General features: G+C 41.3%; 1 protein-coding gene across 1 annotated transcript in view; it reads left to right on the forward strand.

Annotated features, from left to right (window-relative positions):
• Window positions 1-5967: 5967 nt before the first annotated feature.
• ABCA1 (ATP binding cassette subfamily A member 1) overlaps window positions 5968-22849 on the forward strand; it is a 125092-nt gene continuing 108210 nt past the window's right edge. Inside the window, exon 1 of the mRNA XM_054584590.1 lies at window positions 5968-6206. The gene's annotated coding sequence lies outside the window, so the exon portion shown is untranslated. The remainder of the gene's footprint in view (window positions 6207-22849) is intronic.

A 22849-nucleotide genomic window follows, 5' to 3' on the forward strand; every position in this document is an offset into this window, starting at 1 on the left:
ATTTTATTTCCTTCAATGTCTTAGGACTAGACCCTCAGTTTAGCTTTCTTTTTCTCATTCTAAATAGTGTGTTCAGGACGTGTGCTCCCAGTGGTGGGCAGGCCGATGGGAGGACTCCCTGCTGAGCGCTGCCAGGCCATGGAGTCAGTCAAGAGGAAGCCAGCTTCGGAGTCAGCTCTGTGCGAAGCCCCTGGCCTCTGGGAATGGGGCCCACTCTCCACCAATTTCTACCTACTTGTGGGTGATTCTGCATGTGTAGGTTTCTAGGACAAGTAACTACCTAAGAAATTGCTCACACATCATTGGACAGGAGTCACCAGGAGCAGGGCGGCAAAAAAGGGAAATAAAGGCCTACTTCCATGGTATGGTCACAACATCACCTGGGTAGCCAATCTTTGAGGAGGCAAAACATTTACTTTGTCCAGACAAACTACAGAAGCCATGAAGGGCACTGGTACAAGGACAGGTCAAAGACCCAAAGCAAGACCACCGAGGGGCACAACAAAGGGAAGACCATGCTGCTACTGAGGGAATTATCCCCAAAGTGCTGAAGGAGAAAAGAGCGGCTTGGGAACTAAGAGAAGAGGGAATTTTGGAACATTTTCTAGAATTTCTTTGTATTTTTTTATGATTTATTATCTTATTAATATACTGCAGAGAAGGAAAGCTCCTGGCTAAGAAATAAAACAGTTTCTCATCCCAGAAATCATAGCCAGGAATATGGATTCTTAACAAGTGTCAAAAAGATACTCTGAATAAGGAGACAAGAATGCAGATGTATCACTTCTGTTATAATAAATGCATGGTTTCTTTTAATCCACAGAGTCCAATTATTTTCTTTTCAAACTGAAGGGTACTGTCTCCCTTCTAAATCTATTGTTACACTAATGGATTTGAGCCAAAGGTATTATTCGTCTATTAATTTGAGTAATATTTCTCTCTGAGCTAACCCTCTATCCCATACTTTCCATCTAATGGGGGAAGCGGTTTCTATGTCTTTTCTCTGTCCCTTTTGCCTCCTGTGACTAGAGTAATAGCACAGCAGAATTAGTTACTTAATTCCATCCATCTCTTTCAATATGTACTCTTAAACAGAAGGACAGGATGAAGATGAGAAGCATTTCCAAGCAATGGGAAACTACAGGAGCAGAGACACAGAGAGTGTGGAAGGGGGGATGGGTAGAGATGCGATAGGGAAGGAGGGCCTACAACTAGGCTTCATAGGCCTCCAAAAGTCATGTTTACAAAGGGCTTTGTAGTTTTGTTTTTTTTTTTAAGGAAGTTTGAGGGTATTTTTTTCTTTGTAAGCAATGGAGAACGGTAGAAAGCTTTGAGGAGAAAAAAAAAATGATTAGATAGTTTTGGGGCTTGTGTTCGTTTGCTAGTTTTCTTTCCCCTCCGAGCAGAAATGACTCCCCTGTGGTAGGGAGGATAAATAGGAAGGGGAAGAAACTAATATCAGGCGGGAACAGAGGTTTGAAGGTTACTGCAATACAGAAGCCCAGACATTTGACTTGGACTTAGGCAGTGGGGGTGAAGATGAACGGACAGATTTAAGAGATATTCAGGTTTGATTGAGCTAACTTGGTGCTTTTTAGAATAAGAAGAGAAAGATAGAGACAGAGTGATGATTTCTCCTAGTCAATGTGTGGATGATGATGTCATTAAGTGAAATAAAAACTAAAACGCAGGTGGAGGAGGGGGATTTAAAGGGAAGATTAGACAATTGGCTTGGAGTTTGCTTGTAGAATGTCCCATTCAGTGTTGTGCAGGTAACGGAACAACAACTGGCTTTCTGAAAGAAGAATAGAAAAGGAAACCCTGATTGTATTGGATTTTCAGTGGTGTAAATATTCCCACCACTGGCTGGTTTTCAAGTAGCCCAGTGGAAGTCACTTATTGCTGAGGTGGGAAGAAATATACACGTTCAGCTCTTCTGAGCTAGAGTGAGCACATCACAGGTCCTGCTGGCTACTCTATGTGGGTTATAGGGAACACAGGCCAGGAGCTCAGCAAGGAGATGGCAGCTGGTGATACAGGGTTTACGTGAAGTCACTGGAGTGGAGCATGTAGAAAGAAAAAGAGAAAACCAGTATCAGGGGATATATATGGACAGAGGGGTCAGGAAAAGGACATTAACTGACAGGCAGGAGAGTCAGCAGAGAATCAGATCCATGCAAAACAAGAGAACTAGTTTCAGGAAGGAAGGTGTGGTCAGCAGTGTCAAATACCAGAGATCGGGTGGCCTAAGGACTTAAAGGAGGTCATCAGAAATACCAATTAAGCAGGGCTTTTTGTTTTTGTTTTTTTTATAATGATAAAAAAAAAAGAAAGCACTTAGCCTTTCTTGCTCTCTTTTTAAGGAAGTCATTAATGAATTTGGACCACATCAGCTCAGTGGCGGAAGCAAGAGTTTGCCTGAAGTGTGCTGGAGAGGGAATGAATGGAAGGAGTAGAGATGAAATCATTTTTGGCTCTTAAGGGAAGAAGAGCATGAAGGGAGGCAGGTTGAAATGATAGCGTTTAAAAAAGAGTTGTAACTCATTGATGAATTAGTAATTCAGGGACTATGTCTGTCCATAATCCAGACTAATTTGTTGATACCAATGATAAGAGGAACAACCATCTTACTCAAGTCCAGAAGCAGTAATGGTTTTGAATCTTGTTCAGATGTCAATAGGAGTCATGTCAGTGCAGAGGGGTGTTGCATCGGTCCAATTAACTTGAATTTGTAGGTATTGAGAGCCTATGTGATACGTGGCCTACTCCACAAATAATTGTGACTTCTTATATTTTTATTTGTTTGAACATTGATTGCTTGATGACTTGTTTATGTGTCTAACCATGTATTGGAACTGAACTGACTCAAATATGAACTCTAGGTGCTTTTATTCTTTCTTATACAATATAAAAGATTATTTAAAAAAATTTTTTTAACATTCTCAAGGAATGCTAAAAATATCCAGCTATTAGTTCTTTTTAATTGTAACAAATTCAACTTGAATTTAGAACACTTTCTTTTTTATTTTTCATTGACTGCCTGCAATACTCAATTTTTTTTTCAGACTTTCCCGGAGCCAAACAGAATACATACCCACCAAACTACATTTGCGATGTAAATCATTTATATTTTAAACAATGTCTATGTGTACATTTATGTAGAGCAGTTAACAGATATTACATATTGAAGCAACTTCCAAGAAAGCCTTTTAGGTAAACTCTAATTGAAACATCTCAATGGAATGATAAGATAGAGGTTCTCTGTAGCTCCGTTACTTCTAGAAGGGTCTCCAAAGTTACAGCTGCCTGAGGGGCAATTCTGTGACTAGGACGCACTAGGGTCACCTGAGAACAGAACCTCAGGCCACCTGGGCCCCATTTACAGAATCAGCTTCTCCAGAGCAACAAAACAAAGAAGAGTCTTCCTACTTATTTGGAAAGGATCATGAGGAGTGGAGAACTGGAGTTTCGGTGTCAGTGTCAGCATGAATCTAAAGACTTGGAGGAAAGTTCACTGCAATTTATTCAGGAACATATCAACCCATGACATTCAAGGGAGAGAATTCACACTTGTAAACTTTCTCAAGGGACATATTTTCTTAGGCTGTAACTTTAGTAATTCAGTATTTTTATCATACGAATCTCACATATGTGAAGAATGGGTTTGGTATCATCAGACTTACGTCCCTGTATCACCTGGCCGAATCACTTAGCCTCTATGGAGGCTTGGGCTCTTTCATTGTTTGAAATCGCGAGACTCATAAACAGGTCTCAAACATTACAGTGTGTGCATGTATTCATTGTAGAGGCGACATGACAGATGATTGTTCTTACTTAAAAATGATCAAGCTTAGCTTTGAGGCCATCGACGTATGTAATTAGAATCAATGGCTGTCCTCTCTCTGGGGCTTTCATCTTCTTCTTGAGCTCACCTTCTTTCTCTGGCATCCTACCTTTGTGTTACTTGTACAGGACTTAGTGCTGCTCATTCCCTAGGAGCACAGTCTAAGGGATTACTTTTAGTAGGGGTGCTCTTGGGAACAATAGCCTTCAAAATTCCGAAAGGAATAATTTGGTGGTGCGGTTTTAAGCACTGTGGTAAGTGGTAGGGGTAGACATGGGGTCAGTAGAGGGAATGAGAAGTCAGGGACACCTCATCACTGCCCCCTCCACCCCATAATCACACTTGGAAGGGTAACACCTCCTCCAGGAGTTTTACTTTATATCTAGAGGCTCAGAGAGATTACTATTAACTTTTACTAGACCTAGAGTTTTAAGAGTTTGGCATGGGAAGAACTTTATAGGCCGTGGCTGGTACCTGAAAATGACATTAATAGTCACTTAATAACACCCTCTTTCTTTAGAATGCTATTCTTTCAAGAAGCTTAAATGAACAAATTTCACTTTCAGAAAACCCAAGGTGAGCCAAGGAAAGAATATGTATTTTCTCCATCTTACAGATGAAGAAATGGAGGCAGAAAGTTGTAGATCATGTGGTTCAGTCAAATTTAATCCCAGAAGCCAGGCTCTTGGCCACGGCTGTCCTTCGACCCAGGCATGAGGGACCTCTCTCCTGCACCCTGAGAAGGCTTGGCTCTGGCCCTCCTCAAACTCCATCCCTTCCTAAGTGTGAGCAGTCCACAGGGCCACGGGACCATGACAGCAGTTCTGGGATCCCGGAATTCCTTGACCTGAGGTCCTCAAGTGCACTTTCCAGGGTCTGCAGGGGCCGCCTCACTGGTGTACGCGCCTGATCTCAAGCTGTGGCCTTGGCTGTCACAAGGAGGAAGCTCGTGCAGCTGGGGGTCCTTACGCACACAGTGGAGGCTCTGGATTGTGATGGAGCTGGAGGTGGGAAGAGAAAGGGTCTGGAGCAGGCTCTCCCATTTCACCACATTCTTGCCAAAACTCAGGTCAAACTGTAAGGAGTCTGAATGTGAACTGGTCCTTCCAGATTGCTTCCAAGGTATCTTTATCAAGGCAGGAGACATATATTTTACAGTTCGTTGGTTTGATTTATAGCTTAAATATTTAGGCATAAGTATGTGGGCCTCCATTTGAAATCTTGCCTCTGTCCGTCAAATTTTATGGGAAGTCTTGCTCCTGTCAAAGCCAAAGCCAGAAGAAGAGGTTGGAGATACTGGATGGCTATATAATTTTTCACAACTATGATTCTCAAGCTGCACTTTGCAAATCTGTAGAAGCTAAACTGCAAGCCTTGTGCATTTATCACTGGGACTCTGACCCATACATTGAAAATAAAAGGAGGCTGGTCCAGATGTCCTTGTCATTTCGGCCTCCCTACTTCCCCCAGTTTATGAAGAGAAGATGCGAGATGTTTTTCATTGGCCCAACCAGGGACCTGGGAGGCCCAGGCTGGAAAGCCCAAAGGCAATAGGTTGCCTATTGATAACCAGAGTCAGGGTTTGTGGTGAAAAATAGACACGTAAGTAGAACAAAAAACCAATTATACAGAGCACTGTCTGCTTTCCTCCACACACTAGGCATTTGGAAGGAAAAAAAGACTAAAGGGGAGGCATCGGGATGGTTTTCAGCGTCGCATTCTCAATCACTGAGTAAACTGACAAACAAAGGAAAAAAACATTGCTGAAAGCAGGAGTTTAGAGGAAGCGATTTTCACTAGTGCTGTTGGCTGCCAGGAACATGGATGAGACAACAGTCTCACAAACCCCTAGTTTCCAGATTGGGCCGGGTCAGGTGTCGCCGTCGGGGGAGCGGGCACTGGCTGCAGCACCCCCCATCCCCCCTACCTTTCGCCGGCAGCCTGGCTGGGAGCTGCGGGAAGTCGCCCGTTTAAGGGGCGGGGCGCGGCTCCACGTGCTTTCTGCTGAGTGACTGAGCTACAAAAACAGAGGCCGGGGAAGGGGGCGGGGAAGGAGGGAGTGAGAGAACACGGTTTGACCGATAGTAACCTCTGCTCTCAGCGCAGCCGAATCTATAAAAGGAACTAGTCCCGGCAAAAGCCCGGTAATTCCGAGGGAGACTGAGTGGGGCTGGGACCCGCATAGCGGAGCGGACACTTCTCTCCTCCGGCGCAGGACCGGGCAGGGGGCGCCGCAGGACGAGGGCCACCAAAGCCAATTTCTTGGGGCGCTTTGCTCCTTTTTCCTCTTATTTCCCTCCCTTCTCCGGAAGGGTTTTTAAAGGGTGGGGAAAAGAGACGAAAACACAAAAGTGGAAAACAGGTAAGACGCTCTCCCGTGACTTAGGCGTTACTGTTTTGTTTTGGGAAGCGCTAGGTTTTGGGGGCTTGAGTACGAATCCCCATCTCTTGCAATGTAAGCGGTGTAGGGATGGCATAATGCAGGGAGGACGTCCTAGGACAAGCTCTTGCAACCAAAGACCCGGCGCGGCTGCGCTCCGAGATTGCCCAGCTGTGGAGCCTGGGGAGCATCTGTGGGCGTGGAGACCTGGGCGCAATACCTCGGGCGCAGTAGGTTGGGGGATCCGGGTCGTCTTGGGGGCGCTGCTGCTGGACTGGCTAGAGTGGCAGGTCCTGCATAGAGCGCTTCCCATTGTTAAGAAGCGCCTGAGCCGTCTAGAAACCCCTCCGGCTGCCGATCGGCGGGGGCCCACTGGGATGTCCCCACTCCATTCTTAGGAAGCTGGTCTGAGTTCGACTCCGATCTGGGGATCCGCCCCGTGCGCCCTCGGACTGGAGCGGCGCGTTCTAGTTTACTAAGAACGCGACTGGGAGGTGTCCCAAATGGGGTCCGTGGCGGTATTGCACTTGAGGCCTCGGGGGCTTTGTTTGACTTGGGGGTCCTGCTTATAGTCTCCTTGCGCTCACCCGAGCTGGCGTCCCAGGCAGCGCGGGGTGGACGAGTTTTGTTTTTTTTTAAAAACACGACTTGGAGAGCCTTCGGAAATCTGGAGCTGAGGTGCCTATTCCTCCCCCGCCCCCCCAATTCGTCTTGCCTTTTGCTGCTTGTCTCTTGGGGCAGCCTAAGGCAGGGCACACGGATGGAGAAGCTGGGGCGAGATGGTGCAGCCGAATGACCGAGAGTAACCCCGGCGGGCGGTGCAGAACTGAGCTCCGCGGCTGGGCTGGGCTCCGCGGTGGGGGTGGCGAGGGCTGGGCTCCGGCTGCGGGTGGCCCCGGGGGACTGGCCCGCAGCGCCTCCTGGCCCTGTGGCTTGGGAATCGGCCCGGTGGCCGGAGCGGGGCCTGGCTCTGCAAGGCGTTGTCGCTCGCGGGTTCCAACCGAAATCCCGTAAAGAAGGAAACCTGGGAGATCAGGAGGATTCTGGTTGTTTTTTGTTAGAATGTCTCCTAATTCCCAGACCATTGCTATTTCTGAAGGTACTTGGGGGGTGGGCTACTGCCAGGATTGTGTGTAGGTGCCTCTTTTCAGCATTTATTAGAAAGAAGGAAACAGACAAGATTTTAAAAAAGAGGTGGGCGGGGGGGACGAGGAGAGAAACTTCTGGCACTGACAATAATGGACCCTTACCTTTTGCATTATTTATAAAACTCAAGGTTTTTTCCATTATATCTCACAAAGCGCGTGGGTATATATACATCCATATAATAGAGGACAAATTTGATACTTGAAAAAAGTCACTTTCTAAGGCCCGATTCCCTCCTCTTGCCCCCATCCAAAAGAATACCTCACAAAATTTTCCAAGTTCAATAGCAAAGTTTTACTGGTTCTTTTTACAGTAGTTGGGGACCAAAACCCAAGTTTTGATCTTCTTTTGAGACAAAACTTAAATTTCAACTAAGAAGTGCTTAATTTCTCATCTCCCCTTTTATTTCAGCCCATTTTTCACATACCTGCCACACAAGCGACCTAGGCTTTCTGTTGTTCATCATCATTCTGTTAAGACACTTCTCCCAAATCAAAGAAAGTGTGAAAGTTGGGAGAATGTTCCAGAGTAGAACCTCTTCAGATAGTGTCATAATTTTCAGGTACAAAGTTTCCATTGTCAGCCTGTTCCCCAAATGCTCCTATAAAACATTACCATATTCATGATAGGGAGAATCTGGAAAATATTGGATACATAGAGCAAATCGGCATCTACCTGAGCAAAAGCCGTAGAGCCAGATTACCAAGCCTCAGTGATGACCGCAGTCCGCGTATGACCACAGTCCGTGTACATAGTCAGAGTAGTTCACAAGCCTTCTTTCAAGGACAAGCCATGTATTCCAGAATGACATGTTTGTGAAGGAGACACCTGTGGTATGTGTCTCCCCTCTAGAAGAGTATTTGAAATCTCAACCCTTACAAGTATTTTCATTTACATATAAATAGAGGCCTATAATGGACACTGGGCATATTTTGACTTAGGGCATGGTTATAATTCATGTAAGACATTGATGAGGATAGGCAAAGGGTGATTGGAGCTTGGATGTTTTAAATCTTTGCTCTAGGAAGTCTCAGTGTTTACATTATTAAAAATTAATGAAACTGAATGAAACAGCAACACAGCTTTTTATTATCTTGTGTAGTATTTACCTTACATAGAGAGACGTTGTAATATTTTTTCAGTTAAATTTTTTTAGGGATCTTCCTTCTCATAAACCAAGTTGTTTATGCTATATTTGTAGTGACCATAAATTGTTAATATCTTCACGATTTCAATTTTTAGTTCAAAAAATAATTAAATGGACATTGCCTTAGACCCTTTAATTATGAACCTTTTAGATATCTAGAAAATACCAATAGACATGTGGTTTTTGCATTTCTACAATAGTCTGAAATCCAAATACATTTTTATTTACTACCTGGTTACTAAAGAAATAATATATGTATGGTGTTCTGTATAGTCAATTACTCCAGCATCAACTTTTAAATGATCTTTCTGAAACTTTCTTTTATTTAACTCTTCTGGTGAGGACTTACCCTAAAAACTGAGATCCTCTTCATGCCTGCATGTGGTGATAATCATAAATGCCAATGTTATTGCAATGTTTATTTAATAAACACTCTTAAATAGCACTGTGGGCCAAAGTACTGTTCCAAATGCTTTTCAAACACTCATTTGATCTTTACAACAAACTGACTTATTATTCTTATTTTGTAGATTAAAAAACTGAGAGGTTAACTAACTTGTCCCTGACCACACATCTTAGAAGTGGCAGGGCTAAAATTTGAACCTAGCTGGCGAGCGCCAGTTCTTTAGCTCTCATACTAAGCAGTGAGGTCTTATAATTTCAGCTGCTGCTGACAGAGGACTTTCCAAGGATGCTCACTATGTTCTGGTATGTTCATCGGCTAAGTCCTTATCAGAATCTACGGGCTGTATCGTATCTCCCTTGTTTCTGAGTGGGCCAGCCAAGTTCTCTTCAGCGTGTTAGGACATTGGTTGCATAGGGGTTGCAACACCATGGAAAGAACAGACAATACGATTTATTCAATTCAAATTCTTGATTTAAAATGAAAAATGAACTGTTGCTTCAGCCAAGTATTTGTGAGTAGGTATATAATCTCAAAACGTTTCCCTGTGTGATACCCAGAAGATGAAGATGGAATGACAGGGTATTTGGCTATTAGAGTGTAAGAACAAAAGAAAGAGAACTGTCAGTTTAACTGACAAAGCCATCTTTGGTGGAATTTTTTTATTGGTTATTATATGATATGATTCCTGCCTATTCTACCCTTAATTGTATTGTGGGCCTTTTGTAAAATTTTTATTTTTTAATTATCACCTGAGGATATGTTTATTGATTTTTAGAGAGAGAGGAAAGGGACTGGCAGGGGGCAGGGGGGAGGGGTGCGGGTAGAGAGAAAGACAGAGAAAAACATCAATACTTGAGTGAAACCTATAAACCTAGATAAGTGCCCTGACCAGGGATTGAACCTACAACCTTTTGTTATATGGGACTATGTTCCAACTAACTGAGCCACCCGGCCAGGGCTGTTGTGGACTTTTGAAATAAGCTATTTCTCTTAATGCCATTACTGTCTAGGAACCAAATTTAGCGTTTTCTTAAGGCATTTTTATCTGAAAGTGAATACAGTTTTAAAGTCTGCTTTATAAAAATGAAATCAGATGGGAAACTGTTTTTACTATTAAATTGGTGTAGCAAATTAGAAATAAGCTCTTAGAAAACATTTCTTCATGGTTAAAAAGTTACATTGTTGATTTACTGTATGCTGGATGTTTTAGGCATTTTGCATGTAATAATTCAGTTCATTCTCAGGAGGAGCACATGAGTTGGCTACTGCTACCTTCCGTTAAGGGATAGACAGGTTAGGTACCCTGATCGTGGAGTTTGTAAGTAGTGGAGCTGAGGTTGCATCGCAGGCAGTTTGGTTTCTGTGAATTTACCAATATCCAGATATTGGATATTAAAGTTCTGACTATTGAAGTACTAACAAGAGGAAAAGAGTGAATACCCCTTTTCATTTGGATTTTTTTTTTTTTACCTGAAAATAGTCCCCCGAATAGGTAACCCAGACTAGATGTTGTAGGAGAGGTACATTTTAGAAATATTTGAAGCCAGAGAATGAAAACTTTGTATTTAAAATTGTTTTCAGCTAGAGCCTTCTGTTACTCTGCATTCCGTTGAAATAATAAACTGTATTAAAGAACGTTTACTCTAATAATGAATGAAGACGCATAAGACTTGGATCCTAAAACAAAATGAACTTTGAAATCATGTCTTTTTCCATTTTGAAGACCTACTTTAAGACCTGATTTAAATGCCGTCCTTCTCATAAACTCTTGTGGACTCAGTCTTCTCTGCCAACACTAAATGAACTGTCCTCTCCTTTTTTATTCCCATAAGATTGGATTACAGCACTATTCATGTCATGTATTTAATTGTGTTTTGGTATTGTTAACATTTATTTGTCTTCCTCTGGAGTGTATACTTCTCCAGGAGGAGGTCTTTGATTTATTCTCCCTAGCCCTTAATTCAACCCCTTTGATGTGGAATATGGAAGGTGTTCAATAAATGCTGACTTAAACAAGTCAAACAAAGAGAATGGGAAACTGATGTTTGTTTTCTGTATTGTAAGTGATGGGATAATTATAGAAAAATATTAGCAGTAGAATTATTCGAGAAGTAACTGTAGTTAAGGTTTTAGGATTGAGAAATTTTAGTACGTACTTAAATTATCTAGGCCAGCTACTTTGTAGAACAAACAATTCTGATTCCATTCAGTTTCACTTCTCTTTTTGAGGCAGTTGCGATCTGAGACGATGCTGTAGTCTGACATTTCACGTTCATGTACTTTGATTTGCACATTAGTTTATTTTTAAAATAAGAATGAGATAATTTACAAAGTAATTTACAATTTAAATACTTTAAAAACCAAAATAATCTTTATGCATAGAATATGATGCTCAGCGAAGTAAGTCAATCCAAAAAAGCTAAGAACCATATGATTTCACTCATATATGGGATATGAAACCAAAACTCATAGACACAGACAAACAACAGCTTGGTGGTTACCTGAGGGAAGGGGGTAGGGGGGGACAGTAAAGGGTGAACGGAGCCAAATTATGGTGATGAGAGATAATTTGGCTTTGGGTGGCGGCACACGATGCAATATACAGATCATGTTTCATAGAAATGTACACCTGAAACCTGTATTACCCTACGAAGCAATGTCACCCCAATATAAAGCTACCAGAAAAACCCCCAAATAACCTTTTATGCATAGGATCTTTTATTCATTTTCTCCCTCTCTGTATACATATATGTATATATATTTTTCTTATACAATATAATATATAAAATACCAATCAGTGGTTATATTTATTAGGTGAAGATTTTTGACTACCTCGAGAATATGCAGAAAGCTATGGGTTCTCCAGAAAAAATATACATAGGCTTGTACACTTCAAACTTTACATATAATTACAATTTTACATATAATTATATTTTGCATATAATTCCAGTAACTTACTAAGGAGCCACATAAGCTTAGACAAGTTATTTTACTTTTCTGAGATTTCGGTTCTTGGTTTATAAAATAAAAGAGGCTGAAGTACTTTTAAGGATCCCTTCAAGCTTTGACGTCCTCTAACTCTAGAGCTGTATTTAGAAAAAAGGATGCTGCTCCTTTGATTGGAGCTGCCCAGAATTGTGTCCTGAGGGACCGTGGTGTAACAGGGTTTGAGGGAGAGAGGGGAAACACCCAGCGATTGCGTTAGAGCACTCCTGATGAGAATAATGATGGGCGAATGGAAGAGGATGGGAGGAGAGGAAGAAGGGGAGAAAGCTGTTGAAATTGCCTATTTATGCGTATTAGGTAGAGGAAGACTTCAATCACAGAACCAGAAGAAAATTCTCATCTGAAATGCAAAGGAGTTAGTTTACCTCAATAAATTTCTTCTGATCCGTAGTCAGAGACGTTACCCATTGCGCCACTGGCCCTGAGGCCACCTCAATAAATGTCAATAGAGCAAACATGATGTAATAAGACACTGTAAGACATTGTCCTTATCTTCGACTCCCCATTTGGAAAGCTCTCCATCCTGGACATCTCCATTTTGGGTGTAGGTTTTACTCTTTATACTTAAATTGCAGTCCTGTTAAGCCAATATGTGATAAAAAGAGGAGCTAACCTAAGACTCATTCATCCTTTAAGAAAGGAATGTTAATGTTCATCCTAGAGCAGTGATTTTCAACATTTTTCCTCTTGTGGCACACCAAAACTAATTACTAAAATTCTGCAGCACACCAAAAATATATATCTTTTGCCAATCTGACCAAAAAAATACAGTTTTGATTCATTCACATTGGATGACAATTGTTGTGTTGGCCATTGTCACTTTTTTTATTTGACAATCTAAGAGAAAAGAGGTCAGTGCCCCCAACTAAATAGTCAGGTAGTGCGTGCCTCAAAAATTCTTGTGGCACATTGGTTGAAAAGCGCTGTCTTTGAGAATTGGACTAACCTTATAAGGATATTTCTAAATATCTCAGAAGAGTCATTGAGGGTAAGTGGGCAAGACAAAGCTCCCTAAAGCATTGTCATAAATTTGTTGTTTCAGAAATCACAATAAATTAGGAGAAGGAAGAAGAAGGGAGGAGTAGAAGCAAGAGGTTTCAGGATTGGAGGCGGTGCATGGGAAGAGAAAGGAGCTGCTAAAAAGTTGTTTGGGTTTCATATCCTTACTTCCACCTGCTTTGCAGAATTCCTGTAGGATGCCAGGCTGGGAGTAATTGTTTTTGCCAATAATCAAACCAAGCTTGTTTTCTTCAAGAAGCAAGCCTCCAAGGGTCTGGCAGCTTGAGATGGATTTGCTCTGGTATTTAGGTGATACAAGTTTGATATAAAGGGAACACTGATGGAAGGAGCAGCCATTCTTGGAAAGGCAGAGAGAAAGTGGAGACTCAGACTAATGAGTTTAGACTGAACTGTAGACCCTTCTCCACTCCCAGAGGCAGGTCCTTGTGATAGAGGGGGCGGTGTATCTTTGCTGGGGTGAGGTGTGACCTCTGGTCCTGGAAAAGGGAGCGAAGAGAATATTTAAAATATATAAAATAATTATTTATAATTATATTAAATATAAAATATTTAAAATATATATAAAAATGTAAAAATTAAATGTGTTAATACACAAAAAATTCCATTGAATTTTTCAAACACTATGTAAAGTACTAGGTGCTAAACAGATGTCAAGACTTTAAAGCTCTACCACCATAAGGACATTTAGCCTGGCACTCAAGGCCCTTTGAAATAAGACTGGACATTTTTGATAGTTTTGTCCAAGATTATAAGAGGCACACTTGAAAGAACTACACCTGGTTTTCTCACTGGCGATGAGCACATAGTATGGCTCAATAACAGTTTCACTGAATTTCCCTCTACAGGTATTCTTTGACTTCTACTTTAAGAATACCTTCTTGTTATTTCTTGGCTCCTCCTTGTTTTGGATGCTCTCATCCATCCTCTGTGGTTGCTTTTATTTGCACACTACCCTCTACTCGTATTCCTTACTGACTGAAATTGTACCCATCAACCATGGCGGGTTGAGAGCACAGCCTGGACTGGGCCTTCCCTTCATTACCTTGTTTAATCTTCACTGGAACCCTGAGGTAGGCAGCAGATAGGCCTCTCAAGTTATTTAAATTAACTCACATTTTTGTAATCACCAATATATTTTTAAAAGTTAATCTTCTATTAGGCTTCTAAATTGGAAACCAGTGTCAGTTGTCTCGAATAGAAGGTAATTTTAAAAAGAATTAAAATGAAAACCACCTATTTTTAAAACAGTCTGCCTATAAAGTTGCCTTCTGAAGGCCCTAGCTGACTCTGAGACTTGCTCTTACTTTGTTAAAAAGGGAAATTAGCCTGTGTTAAAGAGGTGTTGAAGACCAAGCAAAAATGTTCTCTTTAATGTAATAAAATTTTTATGAAGGCTAAAGAAGTGCTGAAAAGAACAAAATTTTCTCATTATGTGATTCAGTGTTTAATATTGTGCCTGTCCATTTCTGAGAATCTAAGTACCACTTAAATTCATCTTGTGTAACTCTCCCACCATTGGGGAAATACTGAGTTGGCCCCATTTTTCAGATAGTGCACCTGATACAGAGAGAAGCTAAATAACAGGTTCATGGTTTACATATTTTGGCAGAGCCAGGGTTGCAAACTAGGGTCTAATATCCAAGCTCCACGCAGTTTTCATAGACTCAGGAGATCATTTAGTGCGGCCTTCTCATCATGTGGACTTGTTTTCTGTTCTGTAGCTCAAAGTGGTAGAATGGATTGCCCAAATTCACTCCCCAGCTGTCACTGACTAGAAATTAAAATCTTGACCTCTTGCCTTTTTAAAATCCAGCTTGTTTATACCAGAATCTTGGGTAATATTTACAGGGTCCTTCTAGGAGACAAGAAAGAGATTGTGTCTGTAGAATTCCATCCTTCGCAGCTTAGAATGGACCCTGAAGCCTTAAATATGGACTGGCCTCATTTATTTATTCTTTCTGTCAGCCCACTCTGAATCTTAAGGGGTTTCTCAACTGTGTATTTTTTCTCTTTTGCAAATAAAAACTGTTCTTTGGTTGTAGATTGAAATAGGAAGGACATCTCCACAGACGTCCTGATGGTTGAGTCTTTCCTAGGAACTTGTTTCGTTGATTCAAAAGTACAAAACCCTGAGCTAATTTTGGCCAGCTGAGATTAATTGTGAGTCAAGGAGGGATTTGTTTCTTTTTTAAAAATTTTTGTGTTAATTGTAGTAGGACCTTGAGTTTAAGAAAAAGAAAGCCTTTGGTCAAGTAGTGTTTATTCAGTTGTCAGTCCTGTTGGCAGGATTTGCAAATTTAGGGGAATTAGTACCATTTTCTGGTCTCTAGCGCCAGTTACATTTCACATGATCATGGCTTTCTCCTCAGCTGAGCAAAGGGAGGGTTATCTGACACTTGGTTCAAATGGCCTTCATGAAGGAGTATGTGTGCCCTGGAGGCTGCAGAAGACCTGAGAGAGTCTCTGTCCTTAGGTGGAGCTCCATTTGGGGACTCCCTGGTGCTCACCTGATGTAGATGCTTAGCACATGGTCCCTTAGGAGACTGAATTATTTGAACTTTCAAATACCACTATAAAACCACAGGCGGAGGGAGGAGGCTGACAAGACTTCCACCCCATAGTTGAGTTTCATCTTTCCTTGAGCACTTTCCAACCTGGCACAGAAAATGTTTGATTTGTGAAAATATTGCTTTCTAGAAGGAATTCTCAGAATCATGATAATATTGGCACAATACAGATCTGTTTCCTCTGGGAGAATCCTCCCAGACCTCAAGTAATGGAGTTCATGGTGCCATTATTATTATTATTTTTTCAAACTAACAGCTTTCAGTTTTTGTTTTTCAGAATCACAAGGATGTGGATTCAAACTTGTGATTTTATTCCTCTTCTCTTAATTTAGCAAGGCAGCTGGCAAAGAGGTTTGTTTTGGTTATCATAGGGAAGTTCAGTTACCAAGTTGAGAGGACAAGGCTTAGATCCCGTGCCTCCCTGACTGTTCTGGAACTCGGACTAAATCTCCACCTACCTAGCTGACTGGTCCTGGCAAGGCTGCGGAAGCAAAGGTGTCTGGGACACAGGTGTCTGGGACACATGACATATGACCGCATTGCCTGAAGACCTGGCTGGTGAAAGATGACCTTCTGAAGAGGGTTGCTGGGTTGGGTCACATACCTCTGTGAGCTAGAGCTGGACAGGAGCCTGGGGATTCGACAACTGGTTTTGGCAAAAGTAAAGGGAATAGTGTTGAGGTAGAGAAATTGTATTCAGGTGTAGGTAGGCTTCATTAAACGAATCCTTGACTTGAGCCTCTTACTTCAGAGTTCAGTGTTCCTGACCAATGCTGACAGTTCCGGTATTTGGGATGGAGTCCCTGGTGGGGAAGGGATGGCATGTTAGTTGGCATGTTTACAAGGGTTCTAGAGCCTCAGCCCTAGTGAATTACTGGTTCTCCTTTGCGCACATGAAGTCAGTGAAAATGAATGTCCTTTCAAACAAATTAGAGTGGCTTTAAGGAAAGCCAAATTAAATACACTTCTGCTTGAACTTGTGTTTTTTTGAACACAGCTGGAAAATTTGTCATGGTTTTAGGCTACCTGAACCTTTACTTTTAATGGAATTTCTCATTTGTTGCTGTAGTGAACCCGTGTTAAGTATTTTTTTTTTTTCCATCCCTGAGGTCTGACTCAGAGGGCCTCATTCTACAAATGCTTACCGGGCACCAAGTCATCCTGGGTACCGCACTCAGTGTGGCAGGGAATAAGAAGATGCTGAGACATATTAATTAGCTTGCTGCACATGACTTACAGGGACCACTTGATAAGTTGGTACTCTGGAAAAGATTGTAGGGAGAGATGAAAAAATGGAGGAATTATGAGGTCTGGATTGCAAATAGGTAATGGACAGAGAGGCTGGAGGAAGTAGGGTGGAGAGGAAACTGAGCCAGGTACTGAGGACTTGGAGAAGCGTGGCAGTGTGCGTATATGGGACCATACAAGGGAGTGGTGGAGCCCCCCAAAAAGGGATTTTATGGCAAAACAATGGCAGAAGTGGCACCACAATACCTGCGTAAACTTTTCACACCTTCCACTGAATTGGGCACCAGAGAGATCTTCAGTTAGTTCTGGAAAGTTCTTTGAGGAGTCAGGGGGAGTAGCACCTTCTGCGGGCAAGAAGAAGAGAGATTTGTCCACTCTGTGTCCCGCCCTTGGTGAGCGCTTTATCTTGTGAAATCTGTCCCACTAATCGTAATGGCTACCATTTACTAGACCTGCTTTGTCCCAGGAACTGGAAGAATGTTTTATATCCATCACCAGCTCTGTTTTAATGGAAAGGATACAGGGGCTCAGAATCCCTAGGGTCCCAGAGCTGGTGAGTAGCAGTCAGGATTCAAATCCAGTTTTCTCTGACTCCCAAACCTCCTTTATTTCTACTGGGCCAGTTAATTCAAGAAAATACAAAGAGGTAAGGACATTTGGGGGCGTTTGCTGCATGGTAGCACAGGGCCAGGCGAAGGAGAGCGCAGTGGAGTGATTTAGGTTTGTCTGTCCCTCAAATCCTTTGAGCCCTTTTATAAAAACAAACCCTTTAGATTGGGAAACAAATGTCTGTAGATGCTGACCCTTCAGAGATGTAAGCCAAACAAAATGGTTTTTGCTGATACTGTCACTAAGCCTTTTATCTTAAAATTCTCTTGGAAAACTCTTCTACAACAGGGAACATTATCCAATCAATTTTTTTTTTTTTTTTTTTTTTTTGTGCAAATAAAGGACTGTTTGTGGAGCCTCGTTTGCTTGTTTCTATAGCTCAGTAGTTTCCTCCCCTGCAGGTCCCACTTATTTTGGCATTTTGATTGTGGTTGAAAAATTTTGATTTTTTTTCTGTGACAGGTTGATTTCTTTTCTAGGGGAAAGGTTCTTTTCCTTATGTTCTGTGTACCCCCAACCAGGGAAAAAGCAAATAGTTGTATTGTTTGATGAAGTCTTCCTTTGAAGTTTGCTGTGTGTGTGTGTGTGTGTGTGTGTGTAGCAAAAATCAGCAGGGGAAGAAGGGCTATCTCTTCTAACACTTTGTTAGAATTTCTCCATATTTCTACAACGATGCAACGAGGAGTTGGTTACAGGACAGATTTGCTTTCAGAAACCTTGGCTCTTGACAATTTTAGAAGTCCTGAGACTGTTTTATCTAGTAGAAACTGAAACATTGAACATTAAGTAGGATCTTTGGTTGTACAAATACCAGTGACATGATAGAAACAGATTTGAATCTTTTGAGTTTCCTTTAAAATAGAACTAAAATTTTTTTAAATTGATTTTTAGAGACAGAGAGGAAGATGGAGAGATAGAGAAAGAAACGTCAATTTGTTGTTCCACTTATTTTATGCATTCATTGGTTCATCTTATGTGTGCCCTGACTGGGGATTGAACATGCAACCTTGGCATATTGGGGCAATACTCTAACCAACTGAGCTACCTGGCCAGGGCTAAAATAGAATTGTTGATGCCTGAGAAATTATGCCTCTCCAAAGCCAGTTACATATTTGTACAGTATTCATGGATCTCTTCTAACTTTTAGATTTTATGTATTTATTTCATAACCCTCATTTTAAAAAATAGCTATTAGCAAATAATTTTGATCGGGAAATTGAATACATATTCTGGGGTAGAAAAGGAGTATGCAGTTATCTATAAACTTACTGCTACCAATAACCAAGTAAATGTGATACATTTGGTAATTTCAGAATAGTCCCAGTAAATTACAGATTGCTGGAATTGATAAAGTTCACTGGCTCTATATTATTTAACTGGGTAGTACAATAGCAGAGGATCTTTTGAAATGATAGAATTCTTCTAGAATGGTAGGATGGGTTCATTTTATTCTTGGAGGACTTCTTATACCTATTGCCTCCTCAAATTTGAGTGCTTAAATGTTGGAGTTTAAATAGAACAAAATTTCATGGGTGTTGGGTACCATCTATGGTCTTTCTGCAGGCTTCTAAGGGCCTAAAGGCAACTAAGGGCAGTTTCACTGAAACCGTGGGGAGTGTACAGGGTAGAATTTAAGGGTTAGCAAAGATAGCCTCAGGGGTAGATTGCTCAATAGCAACTGGAGGCAAGAAAAGTTAAACTGAGGCAGTTAAATCTGCCTCAGGTTTAATAAAGTTGCTAAGTCAGCCTGGGAGAAATCACATGATGACTCATAATCCCCCTTTACCACCACAACAGCCACGTCCTGTCTTCAGTCATGGGCGTCCTGTTTTCTGTCATGGGCTTAGTGAGCCTCTTCCAGCCTGGTTTTCTGACTTTCAGTAACCTCTTGAGTCTTTTTCCTGAATGTGGCTACTGCTCCAGTGACATATGCTCAGAGGCAATTAAAGAACAAACTTTGCAAAGCAAGTGTGCTCTGTTGGGTTTATACAGGTTTCATATTCTAATTCTGCAGGACCCTCTGCATCTCTCTGGAGATGAGATGCATAAACATCTGTAATTCTTGCTTTTGCATCTGCATCTCATGAATAGGCAATCAGTTGAGCTTTAGCACCAACACATTTTCAGTTCATATGTGATATAGTTAAATTCAGCCTTATATCTACCTCCTGCGTTGTAGGTTTCTGGCTAGCTGTTTATTGATATAAGACATCTAGAAACAATTTCATGTGATAGATGTCAGAAATTTCAACTTCTGTCCTACTTCTGGGAACCATGTGGAAATTTGCCTGGCAAAGAAGAATACACACAAACACACATTTATTAATTAATTTCAAGTTTAAAGAAATGGCTGTCATAAAACCACTGTTTTGATAGATGAAAATTCTTTGGTGACCGCACATTCTGGGTATATGAACTACTCAGAAGAACAAAATATTGTAGGAAAAATATCACAGTGGAAAGGGCATATAACATTTGTGAGAAGTTATTTCCTGAGAAACCTAGGGGTGGCTCTGGGCAAGCAAGGCACTTCCTTTTGGGGGGCTTTAGCTTCTCCAGAAGATTCGAGCAGGTGTGTGGTGAGAATGGGTCTCTAAAACCCTGTCGCATTCTTCCTGTCGGCTAATACGAGATTTAATGTCTAAGGGAATATAATAAGGAAAAAAAAATGCTCATGTTTGTACTGCTACCAGAAACTCTTTGTGCAGTAAGAAAAGGGTCAGCTGGGCTTTTTCCGTCCTGCAAGAACACTGGGAGCACATGAGGCCATGCCCTCAAGCTTTAGGGTTGAGCTTCCATCTAAGGAAGACATGCTACAAAGAAAAGGCAGTCACGGGAAGTAGTTCCTAATTTTTTTTTTTTTTTTTTGGCTTTGCTAAGTGGGGATAAAAACCCCAAACCTCTCTTACCTTGTTTTTAAGCATGTGTTCCTCTCTTCTTTTTTATATTTCTTATGTCTGACATGTGAAGTTCAGAAGGGCCAAATGTTTTGGCGAGAAGGGGCAAGAGGGCAGTGTGGTAGGTGCCAGCTGGGGTCATCATTTCCCCCTTTTTACCAGCTTCCTGTGAACCGCTCTGTTTGCCTTTTGTCAGTATCACTGAGTCTGTCTGGCATTTCTGGTTTTTGTTTAGAGAAAAGTTAAAAATTCACCATCTCAGCCATCACTTTGTGGCCCTTTTACAAGTAACATATGGCCAACCCTCGCATTTCACTGTCCCCAAGGAGCTTCATCAAAAAGGAATTAGCCACGACCATGGCCGTCTGTCCCATTACTCTGCTTTATTGTTCGTCATCATTCCTACCATGCTCTCCCTTCACAACCCACTGTTGTTTGTCTATTTTCCACTTCCTTGCTAGAATAGAAGTTCCTCAAGAGCAGGAATTTTGCTGCTTGTGTTCACTGCTGAATTGCCAATGCCCAGAACAGCACCTGACACATACTAGGAACTCAATGAATATTTGTTGTGGTGAATAGGAGCCTTGTAAAGGTAAGGTTGCAGTTGTTTGTTGACTGAATAGGCAGTGAATATTTTATACACTAGTCAGCCTTCCTAGGGAATCACATGGTAATCAAGCTTTGCCCTCAGCAGTTCTTAGGTTGTCCAAGGTATGATGGGACTTGTGGAGTATGTTAATTGTTATAATAAAGGCAAGCTTTTATTTTGGTGAGGGTGGGGGAGTCGGGCTACTGATGTATAATTTACATACAGTGAATTTTTTTCTTTAAGCGTACAGTTTGATGAGTTTTGGTCAATGTAGGTAGTTGTATAACCACTACCATATCAAATCCTGATGTAGACTATTTCCACCTCAGGGCTCCTTTACAGCCTGCCCTCTCCCCAACCCATAACCACAGGCCACCACTGACCTGACTTCTCTCCCTATTGTTTCACCTTTGCAGGATGTGACATGTGAGCAGAGTCATACAGTAGAGAGTTGTTTTTATCTAGTTTATTTCTATTCGCATAAGGCTGTTGAGGTTTATCCATTCTGTTGCATATATCAGTAATTTGTTCCTTTTTATTGCTGAATAGTATTCCACTGTAATTTATTCACTCGTTGAGGGACATTTGGGTTGTTTTCAATTTGGGCTATTCTGCATAGGACTTCTACAGAAATATTCGTGTACAGTTATGTGAACATATGCTGTCCTTTTTTTTGGGTAAATATAGTAGTTTTCCTTCATCTGTGGTTTCATTTTCCATGGTTTCTTCCCCGCAGTCAGCCACAGTCCAAAAATATTAAATGGAAAATTCCGTAACAAAACAATTCATAAGTTTAAAACTGTGTGCCATTCTGATTAGTGTGATGAAATCTTGCACCATCCTGTTTTGTCCCACCTGGCACGTGAGCTATCCCTTTGTCAAGTCTATCCACGTGTTATATGTTCCCTCCCTACCTGTTAGTCACTTAACCATCTCGATCAGTTTGGCTGTTACCTTATTGTCACACTTATGTTCCAGTCACCCTTATTTTACCTAATAGTGCCACATTCACCTAACTTTCACTACAATATATTGTTGTAATTGTCCTACTTTATTATTAGTTTCTGTTGTTAATCTCTTACTGTGCCTAATTTATAAATTAAACTTTATGGTAGGCATGTGTCTATAGGAAAACACATAGTATATAGGCTTGGTACTATCTCTGGTGTCAGGCATGCACACGGATGATAAGGAGGCACTGTTATACCTAAGAAGGGGTGACTGGGCTGTGTCATCAGTCTGTGTATAACTACAAGACACTGCCAAACTGTTTGCAAAGTTGCTGTGCCAGTTTACATTCCCACAAGCGGTGTATGAGAGTGCCTGCTGCTTCACATTCTCTCTAACACTTTAAAATTCAAAAAGTTCAGTAGTTCTAGTGGGTTTGTAGTGGTAGTTCATTGGGTTTGTAGTAGTAGTTCATTGGGGTTTTTAAAAATTGAATTAAAATTTTTTTTAAATTACAGCTAAACCTGGTTTTGCTTGGGTGTTCTCCTTTTAGCCTAAGTAAAATCTATAGGTCTATTGCAACAGCAATGACAAGTGGAGGGAAGATTTTGGCTGCTTTTTCTTCCTTTCTTAAATTTTACTTTCCAGTTACAGTTTACATTCAATATTATCTTGTATTCGTTTCAGGTGTATAGTATAGTAGGTGGACAATCATATACTTTACAAATTATTCCGCCCCCGCCCCTGATATTTCCAGTATCCCCCTGACACCAGGCATAGTTATCGTAATACTGTTGAGTATATTCCCTATGTTGTGCTTTTCATTTGTGAGCATTTTGTAGCTACCAATTTGTACTTCTTAATCCCTTCACATTTTCCACCCAGTCCCCCAAACCCCGCCTCCCCTCTGGCAGCCATCAGTCTGCTCTCTGTTACTGTGAGTCTGTTTTAGTTTTGTTTGTTCGTTTATTTTGTTCTTTAGATTCCACATAGGAGTAAAATCATATGGTATCTTTCTTTCTCTGACTGACTTTTTTCACTG

This window comes from Pteronotus mesoamericanus, unplaced genomic scaffold (assembly GCF_021234165.1).
Source record: "Pteronotus mesoamericanus isolate MK-2021 breed Mesoamerican mustached bat unplaced genomic scaffold, CSHL_Meso_final contig_78, whole genome shotgun sequence".
NCBI classification, from domain to species: Eukaryota; Metazoa; Chordata; class Mammalia; order Chiroptera; family Mormoopidae; genus Pteronotus; species Pteronotus mesoamericanus.